The following is a 12,566-nucleotide window of genomic DNA, read 5'->3' on the forward strand; positions in this document are numbered from 1 at the left end:
AAATCAAATATATAAGAGCGTCTGTCGGCATCTTTGCTTGCACATTTTAAATTATTTTTTAATTATTGTCGGGAAACCAAAATTTGCAGATCGGACCAAAATTTAAGATTTTTGGGAACAAATCCGACCCTGGTCCACCTACGGGAAAAAATTATCCTTTATGTTAATCCAGGCAATAAGCCATCTACGTGTCACATTTCAAATATATCGTCCCTTAAATAAGATTATTCCAATAGATCAAAACTTGATCCACCTAACGGAAAAAGTATCCTCTACGTTAACCCAAGCAATAAGCTATCTACGTGCGAAATTTCATTATAATTTGTTTAGCCGTTTTTGTGTGATTGAGTAACTAACATCCAAACAAAAAAACTTTCACATTTACAATATTAGTAAAAGTAACACTAGTATCATACTCATTTGTTTCAGCCATTCGTTTTGTGTTTAGTTTATGTATCTATTTCTTTGTACGATTCATTTCGTTTGTTGTTTCGTTTACAACTACTAAAAGAGTGTAGTGTACAATCGTCAAAATGAACTCAGCCGTTTTATTTCTGTTTTGTACGGAACTGTTGAAGTAATAAACAAAACGAAATAGTAACATACAATATAGTTTATTTTCGTACCCTGGCTAGAAACATGAAATTTCGCACTATTTTCACTCATTCCTAACAGAAAGTTTACAGTAAAATTAACAAAGTTCGGGTCGCTATAACCTATTTATTGCCCCCATGCAACTGATTGTTCAGATATGGGGGTTTACTGTAAAACTCTTTTGTTTGGACAGATAAAACCGATAAATTTCATTTCATGAAAGGTATGAAGCCTTCGGCATAGCCGACGACAGCGCTGCTCTTACTTGTTTCTACGGTAAATTACCACCACTTGCGTGTCACTGGAATTTTATAAAATGGTCTATTATTAAATTAATTTCTAAAACTATTTTTGAAAAGTTTTCGATTTTGAAATTCGCGTAAACTATTCGGGACAGTCCAAAAATTCATAAAGTTTAATTTGTTTTCAAAAATGTTACAAAAAATTAAATGTATATTATATTGTACAAATGCACGGAAAGGGTTAAGTAAAACAGGTTGATATAAAAAGTTAGAAAATAAATTTTCCACCATTCTTTTGCTTATTGTGCTTAATTATAAGCAGAAGTGAGAATAGTTAAATAAGAAAAATGTTTAGTTCTTGTTTTTATAAAAGTTTGTTTAATAGTCAGGGTGCAACTAAGCTCGTAGTAAGCTCACTGGCAAGTAAGCAGTGCATTTGTTCTGTTAGGGCCGGTTGCACCATGTCTAGTTAACGCTAACTGCAGGTACATCGACTGCTAGGTGTCGATAACGTCGATGACGATGTTTAACTGGCAGTTAGAATTAACCAGTCACGGTGCAAACGGCCCTTAAAACGCAAACAGTCAACGACGTAGCGTAGACGTAGGTTGACGCAGACACGATCTATCTTATGGGATTCGCGTGTTAACGAAAACTCACCACCGCATGGCGGTGACGTTGCCGTTACTTCTCTCTCTCTCTATCAACAGTAAATTTGATATGCTTCTACGTACGTCAACCTACGTTCACGCTACGTCGTTGACTAACTGAGCTTTTAGCGTTTATAAGCTGGCTGATCGACTCAGTACATAGCTCAACTAAGCATTCATAAGCTCTGTGTGTGTGCGCGCAGCCTAACAAAGGTGTATACTTTCCCTTTCTTATGAAAAAAGTTCGTCGATGCGAATAACTAAAAATTCGAAGTTAGTTTTGTACGCCCATTAAGTTTTGCACTTTCCAGCTTGCCTTTACAGTACACACTGAGCGCGAAATAAAATTGCGCAACCCATCAAGTGGTTGCATCCGTTCAATTTAACTTCGATTGCAAAGTGCAGTGAAATTGTATTGTAGTGAAGTGCGCTTTTGAAGTAGTATTGAATCGTCGAATATACTTACACATGGACAAATGCAAAGGGTTGTATATGTGCATGTGCATTAGGGTGCCACACTAAAAAAAATGCGGGTTTTCCACGGGAATTATAATATATTTTTTTTAAGACCTCCCATAGAATATTAAAAAAAAAAAACATATAAAAATCTGATTATATTGATTTCGTTAATAAAATTGTTTAAAGATTTTTTTTGCACGCCTTTAAGCCTAAATACTTATATTATCTGAGCGGATTTTTGTGAAAAGATATTTTTTTATAATTATTTTTATAAAAACTAGATGTTTGAAGGTATTTTCCATTTGGACCAGTTGGGATAAATCTTAATATTTTTTCCGAAATATTTTGGCTGAAATGTTAAAATATGATAAATTTAATAATATCGATGGAAAAACAGAATACATTTTTTTTTGAAGGAGAGTGATGCACTCTAATACACATAAATAATATGTGCAAATAAATCCACCTACCCAACAAAGCAGGCATGACTACGCACATATGTATGTACACAAATATTTCCACTTACCTATGTACATATATGAATATCTTTGCAAATAAACGGACTCTCGGAAGTATATCGCAGCAATTCAGTTGCACGTTCAGGCAATCAACAGTGCGTTCTTCAATAGCTACTTTATAAGCTTTTTAAATAAAATAAAAGTTTACCTCATACTTTACGGCACTTTGCTTTATTTATTAGTAGCAAAAATTTTATCGTATATTTAATTCAGCGAATTTTAACGGTGTAGTAGTTATATGTGTTTGCGTACCTCTTTCTGGATAGATACTTTTAGTTGATAACTTACTCCTTTCACTTTAGCTGCAAGTGCATATAATTGGATATAACAAATCTCCGTAGTCTCCTTTAATTACCTTTATTGCACGCCATCTTCTGTTCTTTTTTTTTTCATTATTATAATATTGTACATTTTTTATAAGAATTTATGTATATACATATGTTTTAATTTCATGAAATCATATGTATATACACTTGAACAAATATATTATGAACTCCTTTTATAAAATAAGTAAATAGTAAACATACATAGTTTCGACAAATTTTATTCACTTGCCTTTTCCGGGGCCGCAAATTCCAGAGAACATTCTTGAGCTACATACATTCATTTATGAAAAATTCCACACATATTAATTCTGGCTATGTATGTTTTATGAACAATAGGGTGATCCAATATTGCGCAAGATCTACTTTTTGCAAAATTACATAAACCAAAAAAAAAAGAATAATTTTATGAAAAATTAACATTCGAAAAAAATGAGAACTTTGCCGACTAGCTCCACCAAAAAAAAATTGATTTTTAGTTTTTTATAGTTTTTTTTAGATTTTCGACAGAAGAAATCTAATTTTTTGTCAAAAGTTGTCTAAGAAATCTTTTAAATGCTCATTTTTAATTTGCAAAGCTGCATACAAGTTTTCAACTTTTTAATGAGATTTTCCTGATTTTTGTTTTATGTATGCCCATCAAGTTTTAATATAATAAAATTCAAGTTACAAATTCCTAAAGAGTTGATTTGATTTTGGCCATTTTTAAATGCATTTGCTTCCACACAAATTATATTCGACAATCTATTTTTTGCATGTAAAAATGCGTAGTACTAAAAAATCAACGTGATTTTTTTTTTAGAATTAGTCTTAGAATTTTTTGTTAGAATTAGTATGAAATCGTTAAAAATAAGTATTTTTTGAACAAATAGGAAATCAAAAATCTTTAAGAAATAAAACTATGATGCATATTTAACGTTAGTTTACTATTTTTTCATCACCGATAATCTTATCTCTTATATACAAAAATTAATTATTTGGTGTTTTTGTTTTATTATTTTTTTTGTAGGTTTTGCGTAGGTTCATTGTGAATATCTAAAATTATTTAAAGGCCCAACAGATGACTTACATTTCTAGACCTAGAAGCGTTTAAAGATTTAAAAAATATTTCAAATTGGGGTTGCCACTTTTCTTAAAAAATTCAACAACTTTTATTAAAAAATTTAAGCATGCTAAATATCACAATAAAGGATATCAAACAGAAGGTGTATACTTTAGGCGTACATGTTTTGAGGCAGTGTTGCCACCCACTGCAAAATGCTAAGTAAAACAAACCTATGGCAATTGGCAAACTCTAAGTTGATTTTAGACCCATGATTTCTTTGGCAAATTTGCTTAAAATTGCTATATGCCTATAGTCGAAAAAATCTTCCATACAAATTTACCCGCCATAATGCACATACATACATAGACTTGAATATCGAACCTAACCTCCAAAATAAAGTAAGCGGATGTTTTTTAAGAAAATTAAGTAAGTAAATAAATAAACGAATAAAAATTTTTTTTTTATTGGGAGCGAAGCTAGAGCGGAACGACGAAAAAACCTTTGCTCCGGAGCCCTGCTTAATTTTTGTATAGCAAAAATAAAATTATCGGTTATGAAAAAATAGTTAGTACAATTTTAAAGTCAAATATGTATCAAAACTGTATTTTTCGAAGATTTCTGAAGGCAAATATTCTAATTCCATCAACAAATATTTATTTTTAACCATTTTGTAGCAAGTCTATGAAAAAAAATATTCTTCCCATGTGAAATACATACCGACATGAAAAACTTCAAAGCCCCAGCGGCACGGTTAAATTTTTAGCGATTTCGAAAATAAAAAATAGTATATATTATTCTTATATTTGATATACCACCCTAATATAGATCCTTATGTATGAACATATAAACAAAGTTAACAGCTGCTACCTAACAAGTGGCCATGGTGACAGTTGTCTATTTAAGTGCACTTATGTATATTGCAATACCTTTCTTTATGGCCTATCAGTGTCTAAGCATCAAGGATATGACGGTGGCCATCACTATGCGCCAGTAGTCGGAAGCAGGTGATGTCTTGAGAGGAGTAGCAAATGGAGGGGTATATAAAATAGATAAGTGAGCGCATGTAGTCATCCCGGTGTTTTATTTTTTTTTTATTAGCTGCTTTTTATTTTCTCTCACTCCTTCCCTGTATGCAAACTTAGTGCATTATTTGTGGCTTTGCACTATAATAAAATTTTCTATTTCTTCCACTTAATTTCGTTATATAATTTTCCATAGCAAACTGTGTAAACGAAAGCACAAAATTAACTATCTGGTAGCAATGGCAGCATAAAGCATCGTTCACTCAAAATCGGTACGCATGAAATGGGTTATATCTTTTTAATACGTTTTCAGAAAATAATATTTAATATGTTAGAATAAAGACAAAACATTCCGTTATAGATACAGGTAAGCGAGAGTTTCATATTTTGCTTGGATAAATAAATAAGAGACAATTTCTTTGATAATGATAAAAATTTTCTGAACACCCGTTCTAGAGACCTGTGTAGTCAACTTGCTCTACTAAACTATCTTTAGTTTATGTTTTTCCACGGCTAGCACATGTCTACTAGTTTTGTTTTAAATAAATACCATGTATTTTTCGATTTGACTTGAATAGGTCATATTCGTAAATTGATGGCTTTCAGAACCCTATTCACATCATTAATAATTAGTTTTCATAAAAACCCACCAACACTTTACAAAAGGTCCAAAGTAAAGGATACAATGAAATAGCACTTTGTGCAAGCGGTCCTTCCAGCATATTTCTGGGGTGGAGTCTGATCGAGTTTTAATGAGACTGCCTCGATTCTCTTGTCATTTTAAGGCCTTTTGACAACTGTGTCAACTTCTATAGATTTAGTTGTAAGAGGAGATCACCATGTTTCTTTTTGGCTTAAAACTTTTAACGTGGGAGTTGACCGAAGTCCAGTTTTAAATATGTTTTATTAGTCATTATTATAAAATACCACATTTAGTGTGAACAGTGGGGTAATATAAACGGGTGCGGTTTTTGTTATAAAATGTATTTATTCTAACAGAATTTTATATATTATAACTCGATAAGGTTTAAGTCTTGCCATAGCTTGCATTCGCTGAACTGTGCATAACCGTTTTCCAATTCTCTCGCACGTTCTTCTTCTGATAAGCCGTTTTTTTCCCCCAATTCAGGTAAAGAGCCTTATCCTTAAGCTGGTGCGAAATGATGTCTTTTAATGATTAGCTCACCCCGTTAGTTTAAGCAGAAGGAATCCATTCATTGATTTTTGGAGGATAATTATAAGTTTTTGGTATATTTAATTTTAATTTGATTTTTGATCTCGAAAATGTCGGATTTTCAACGAATTTGTTCAACATTATTTTTCGAGCAGCAAGTTCCAACGCGAATAAAACTGTCAAATAAAAAGCCAGTACTATGAAATTTAAACCTCAAAATGGTAGATCTATTGTCTAACGATCTGCATTGCAACTTTTTAATACATTCCAACAGTTGCTGTACAGAAATTGCTGGAACGCGTACCGATTTTGAGTGAACGATGCTTTAACTACGTACATATTTACATATAAAGATGTGTACGTTCATATACAGGGTGTCCCAGAAGTAACATGCCAAACTTTAGGGGAAGGTAGGTGGGGGGGGGCGAGCTCCCTGATAAACAAAATATTTTCAGGTAAAAGTGTCACCGTTTTTGAAATATTTACAATTTTTCGAATTAAAAAAAAATCGTGCCTTTTCATGTATTTTCTTTAACTGCAACTACAAACCGGGCAATACTTAGTAAATTTTTTATGTAAAATGCTTCCAGATAGTTGCCTCTCCATACTCAAATGCAATGTAGTTAAAATATATTAAGGAACCATCATAAAATTAGGACTATTTCTGGATTTGTAACTTTTTGATATTTTCTTCTCCAACTTTGACTATCTCTGGTGAAAAAAATGTACTGAGCTATAACTTTACATTACATAAAAAATTGCTCATTTAAAAGGATTCCCGAAAGGTGCCACACTTACTGTTTTCAATAGAAAAAAAAAGTTATAGCCGCTCTTGTGGGCAAAGGAATCAGACAAGCTAGAATGTATTTAATGGATTTAAATTTAAGTTGCTCTTGTTACCGACCAATGATATGCTAAATAGTACAAAGGTACATTATTACCTGTTCCTGACATTATTTTATGTTACTTACGGGAATTCGGACTACAGTCTATGTTAAATAAAAGACTCCAACGATGTCCTCTAGAAATCACACGTTTATTGCTGCAGATATTGTCGCAAAAGAGACCGTATACAAGCTGGTTTCGCGCTTATATAGCAAAATGAATATTACAAAAAAACCGTACTAATGCAAATGGATTCTTGGCAAACAATAGAAATGTCAAAGTAGATACATAGTTATCGATAAGCTAGGGTAGCCATAGAGTACAAGTTTGATAGTTAAGAAAACATTACAATGAGTTCACACTTAACTCTAAACATCCTGCCCGGTCGAGTCGGCTGACTCGAAATCATCTTGTTCAAGCAGGCAGCATAGCTTTTGAACGGCTCGGGTGATGCATCCACTCGCAGTCTTCAAAGTGACATTTCGGACGGCTCCGTCGTCTCCGTGATGCACTGACACCACACGACCAAGACGCCACTGGGTTGGTGGTAGATTCTCATGCCGCACCAACACCACATCGTTGACTCGGATATCCGTGACGCGTCGCTGCCACTTATTGCGCCTCTGGAGCGTGATCAAATACTCGGAGCTCCAACGCTGCCAAAACTCCTGGTGGACTTGTCGTACCCACTGCCACTGCTTCAAGCGATTGGTGGGAATCTCGCGTATGTCTGGCTCCGGCACAGCTAAAAGCGGTGCTCCGATGAGAAAGTCCCCTGGTGTCAATGCAAACTTCTCGTCTGGGTCATCGTACAGTGGAGTGATCGGACGAGAATTGAGACACGCTTCTATACGCGCGGCCAGGGTCTGCAATTGGGTGTACCACATTGTCTGAGAACCCACACAGCGGACCAGATGATGCTTGGCAGACTTAACCGCAGCCTCCCAGAGACCACCCTGGTGTGGTGCACTAGGGGTGATGAAATGCCACTGGGTGCCCATGCTCGCTAACGATCGTTGATTGTTCTCATTGTTCCATGCCGCCACGTCTTCCTGAAGCAGTCGATTCGCACCCACAAATGCCGTGCCGTTATCGCTGTATAAGTCGCGGCAAGGACCCCGCCGACTGGTAAAGCGTGTAAAAGCGTCGAGGAAGGCTTGCGCAGACAGATCATCCACCACCTCGATGTGAACGGCTCTAGTCGCCATGCATACAAAAATAGCCAAGTATGTCTTCACGAGAGTGCGAGAGCGTTTTGTGCCAACACGTAGAGTGAAAGGGCCACAATAATCCACCCCAGCGGATACAAATGGTCTTGCAGGTTTAACTCGCTGCCCGGGTAACGAAGCCATTTGCTGCTTGAGGAGCACCCCTCGGTGACGTCGACATACGACGCAGTGGTGTACAAAGGACTTGACAGCTTGTCTTGCGTTTAAAATCCAGAAACGGCGACGAAGTGTATGCAGCGTCAGCTGTGCTCCTCCATGTAGCGTTGTTTCATGAGCTTGTCGGATTAACAGGTGCACGAGAGGACTGGATCTCGGCAAGATCATCGGGAATCGCTGGTCGTGCTCAACTTCCGCCTTGTGGAGACGACCTCCAACACGTAGGATCAGGTGCTCATCTAAGAAGGGATTTAATGAGAGAATCTTACTTGAAGATGACAAACCTGAGCTGGCCTTCAGCTGCTTAATTTCGGACGCGAAATTACTTGCTTGCTCCAACCGGATCAAAATGTCAAGCGCATCATCTAACTCCCGTGCACTTACAACAGGTTGACGAAAGTGTCGACGTCTCGGTAACCATCGTAGCAGGACGGCCACCGTCCTTAGTAACGGCTGCATGGAACTGAAGCGTTCAGTCAACGAGATGACATAGCCATCTCGCCTGCGCGTTTCCAATGGTCGGACCAGATGCACTCCGACCAGGCACGATACTGTTCGCTCCTCAGCGTGAAGTACCTTGGACTCGTCCGGGCTGAGAGGTATGTCCGTACTATATAGCGCGGAGCTATCTAGCTCACCGGGTCCGTGCCACCAAAGTGGGTGATGTAGCAGCTCTTGCGGTGTTATGCCCCTGCTAGCACAATCAGCGGGATTCTGCGCCAAACGAATGTGACGCCATCGATCTGGAGATGTCAACTCTTGAATCCTGCGAACACGGTTTGATATAAATTGTTTCAAGGTTGATGGTTGCTTCTTAAGCCAGCATAATGCAATTGCAGAGTCCGACCACAGAAAGTAGGGAGCTTCGGACAAGCTCAGGGCCGATTGCACATGCCGGAGGGTTTCTGCTAACAACACTGCTGCCGAGAGTTCAAGTCGTGGTATGGTTGAGCCTTTGAGTGGAGCCACTTTCGTGCGTGCAGTAAGGAGCGAGAGCGGCGTTGCGTGGGAATCGTCTATTGTCCTTATGTAGATCACGGCCGCGTATGCATATGAGCTGGCATCGCAGAACCCATGTAACGTGGTCCGGCCATGTCGCACCATACCCAACCACCGCTCGATTCGAACTTGATTCAGAGCCTTAAGCTTGGAACGATACCTCAGCCATTCCTCACGAAGGTCGTCAGGTAATGGAGTGTCCCAAGACAACCCCACAGACCACATCTTCTGAATGAAAACCTTCCCCGTTATTACTACGGGGGACAGCAAACCAGTAGGATCGAAGAGTCGAGCGACTTCCCTGAGCACGCTTCTCTTGGTAGGAACATCTATGGTCGGCTCAACCTCAACGCGATAGAACAACTCATCAGTCACCGAATCCCATTTAAGGCCCAGGACCGAAGTCTCGCCGGAGTTGAATGTATAACTGGAAATAGAGGCGTTACTCGACAAACACATCGTTACCTGATTATCGTTTGAGTTCCATTTGCTCAGCGTAAACTTTCCCGCAGATAGAATAGCATCTACACTCCTCGCCAGTTCTATTCCTTCACTGGCATTCGCACAGCTTGTCAGAAAGTCATCAACATAGAACGACGTCAAGATTGCATCTCGAGCAAGAGCCGCCTGATCCTCGTCTCGAATTACACTGCAGTTATCGACCGCACACTGTTGAAGGGCACGTACAGCGTTGTAAGGGCTGCTCGCCATCCCATAAGTGACTGTCTTCAAACGATAAACACCGATATTGTCTGCCGGTGACTCTCGCCATATGATCCTCTGGAGATCCTGATGTTCGGAGGTAACCAGCACCTGCCGAAACATCTTCTCAATGTCAGCGGTAATCGCCACTCGGTATCTGCGAAATCGTAACAGTATGTTTACAAGTGAGTCCTGAATGGTTGGGCCCACCAGCTGAATGTCATTGAGGGAAACGCCTGTACTCGTTTGCGCTGACGCGTTGAACACGACTCGAAACTTTCCAACAACCGCATGATGAGGGATGTAGTAGCACCCGTCATGAGAATATGGTGCTTGCACAGGCTCCATATGCCCCAGCGCAGCATACTCACGCATAAACTTCACATAGTTTTCCTGTAGTGTAGGGTCAGCAAGCAGGCGGCGTTCCAGTCGAGTGAACTGCCGCAACGCAAGTGAATAAGAGTCGCCTAGTACCGGCGCGTCCCGCCGCAGTGGTAGATGCACGACGTAGCGCCCATCCAGGGTACGACGATGTGTGGAGTCAAAGATGTGACCACACTCTTCATCATGAGATTCATAATCAATCGAATCGCCATCCATTCTCCAAAGATTTCGAACCAATTCTTCCAACCGCACTTCATCCTCACCTAGCAACGCGCTGAGTGCGAGCGATGATGACCCATTCGATGTAGAAGAAACAGTTGCTGGGCCAAATACTACCCAGCCAAAGCGGGTACGCTGGGCGAAGGGTTCATCAGGTCGTCCGCCGATAATGTCACCCTCCAATACTTGTCCCCACACATCCGCACCAATAAGAACGTCAATAGTTCCTGGAGTACCAAACCAAATATCCGCCAAGTCCAGTTCCTTTAAGTAGGACCACTGGCGCATGTCCACCTTCATCGCAGGTGTCTGAGAAGTGATAAATGGTATCACCAGAGCTTCAATCTGCATCTCAAATTTAGTAGTTGTAGACTTCAGTGTAAGTATAACACTGCCTTTAGCTTGCGTGTTGACGGCTGCTCCAACACCCTCGATGTTAACACTGCACTTCCGTCGAAATAGCCGTAATGCGTTTGCAAAGCGATCTGTAATTAAGCTAACCTGCGATCCTGGATCGCACAAGATACGAGCCACGCGTTGAACCAATGCCTCTCCATAAGCATATGCCCGTGCTGTCGCTAAAAGAGTTATTGGCTTGGATTGGGCAACAGTGGCTGCTGCAGGGGCTGCTAGTCACAAAGCAGTTGTTGATTTTACTTGACTGGTTCCTTCATTAGACACGTGGGGTGGAGATGGTGAGGCTGGCTGTACAATGGTCGAAGGTTTGTCGCGGCACAAAATGGTGTTGTGCTTGCGGCCACAGCTCCTGCAACCTCCCGATGGACACTGCCTCGAAGAATGTCCACCCCGTAAACAATTGTAGCAAAGCTTCAAATTTCGTATTGCTTCGAACCGCTGCTCTATTGGCATTGCTATGAGTGCCGGACACTTCATAATACGATGACTTCCACGGCACTGTGCACACTGTCCCACCTCAGCAGCTGCCACGTGCGACTTCACCGAGCGTTACTGTCGGGGCGGAGGTTCCGCAGAAATGCTATGCGCCCGTCTTTCAAGAAATTTCAGAAGATCTTCTAGTAGAGGTATTTCGTGTGAAGAACATTTCATACACCAGTCCCTTTTCGTAGCAGATGGTAGCTTCGAGACCACAATTGGCACCGATAATGCATCCCATTGATTGACGGGAATCTCCATGACTCGTAATGCGCGCAACGTCTCATGCACCGTGTCAACAATAGCTAGTAAGGCCTTCGATGATTCTTCTGCAGCTACTTTGAGGTTAAGGAAGCGTGACACGTGTATTTCAGCAAGCTGTTTCCTGTTGTCGTAGCGCTCCTTCAAGGCCTTCCACACCTCCTCATATCCACCAGAGTATATACCTCCAACTAAGGGTACACTGCTCGCACTGACTGCTTGCCGTAGCTTACCCAACTTATACGCTTCAGGGTAAGTGGACCGATGTACAAGCGTTTCAAAAGCATCTTTGAAAGCCAGCCAGTTACACATGTCTCCATCAAACGCCGGGATAGCAATCGGGTCTAGCTTCAAATCGACTGAAAATCCCTCTAGATTTGTGGTAGGGCCTGTGCGCCCTCCTGTACTGGGAGTGGCACTAATTTGCGCTCGAGATGTTGCAATACGTCGGTTCAACTTGCTGCACGCCTCGCCGTACAGCTCTTCAACTGTTTCCCACAGTGTATCATGTGGACCGATATCTTCCGGTGCAGCTTCCCCTAGAATATGATTGTGGTTCTCGACGAATCGCGCGAAATGAGACTCCAGCGTTTTTAGCTCCTGTTCCAGCTGGTACAAATCATGGGTATCACCATCAGATTCCATTACCCTTGCATGTATACGTCGTACGGATTTTACGGCAGATGAACGCCAGTTCAGCTCCGCCATGCCGAAATATGTATAATATTCGAACTTACTTCTTTGTCCTCACAGGAGGCACCAGATGTTAAATAAAAGACTCCAACGATGTCCTCTAGAAATCACACGTTT

The sequence above is a fragment of the Rhagoletis pomonella genome, unplaced genomic scaffold (genome assembly GCF_013731165.1).
Source record: "Rhagoletis pomonella isolate Grant_MI unplaced genomic scaffold, Rhpom_1.0 Rhpom_scaffold_00008, whole genome shotgun sequence".
Lineage (NCBI taxonomy): Eukaryota > Metazoa > Arthropoda > Insecta > Diptera > Tephritidae > Rhagoletis > Rhagoletis pomonella.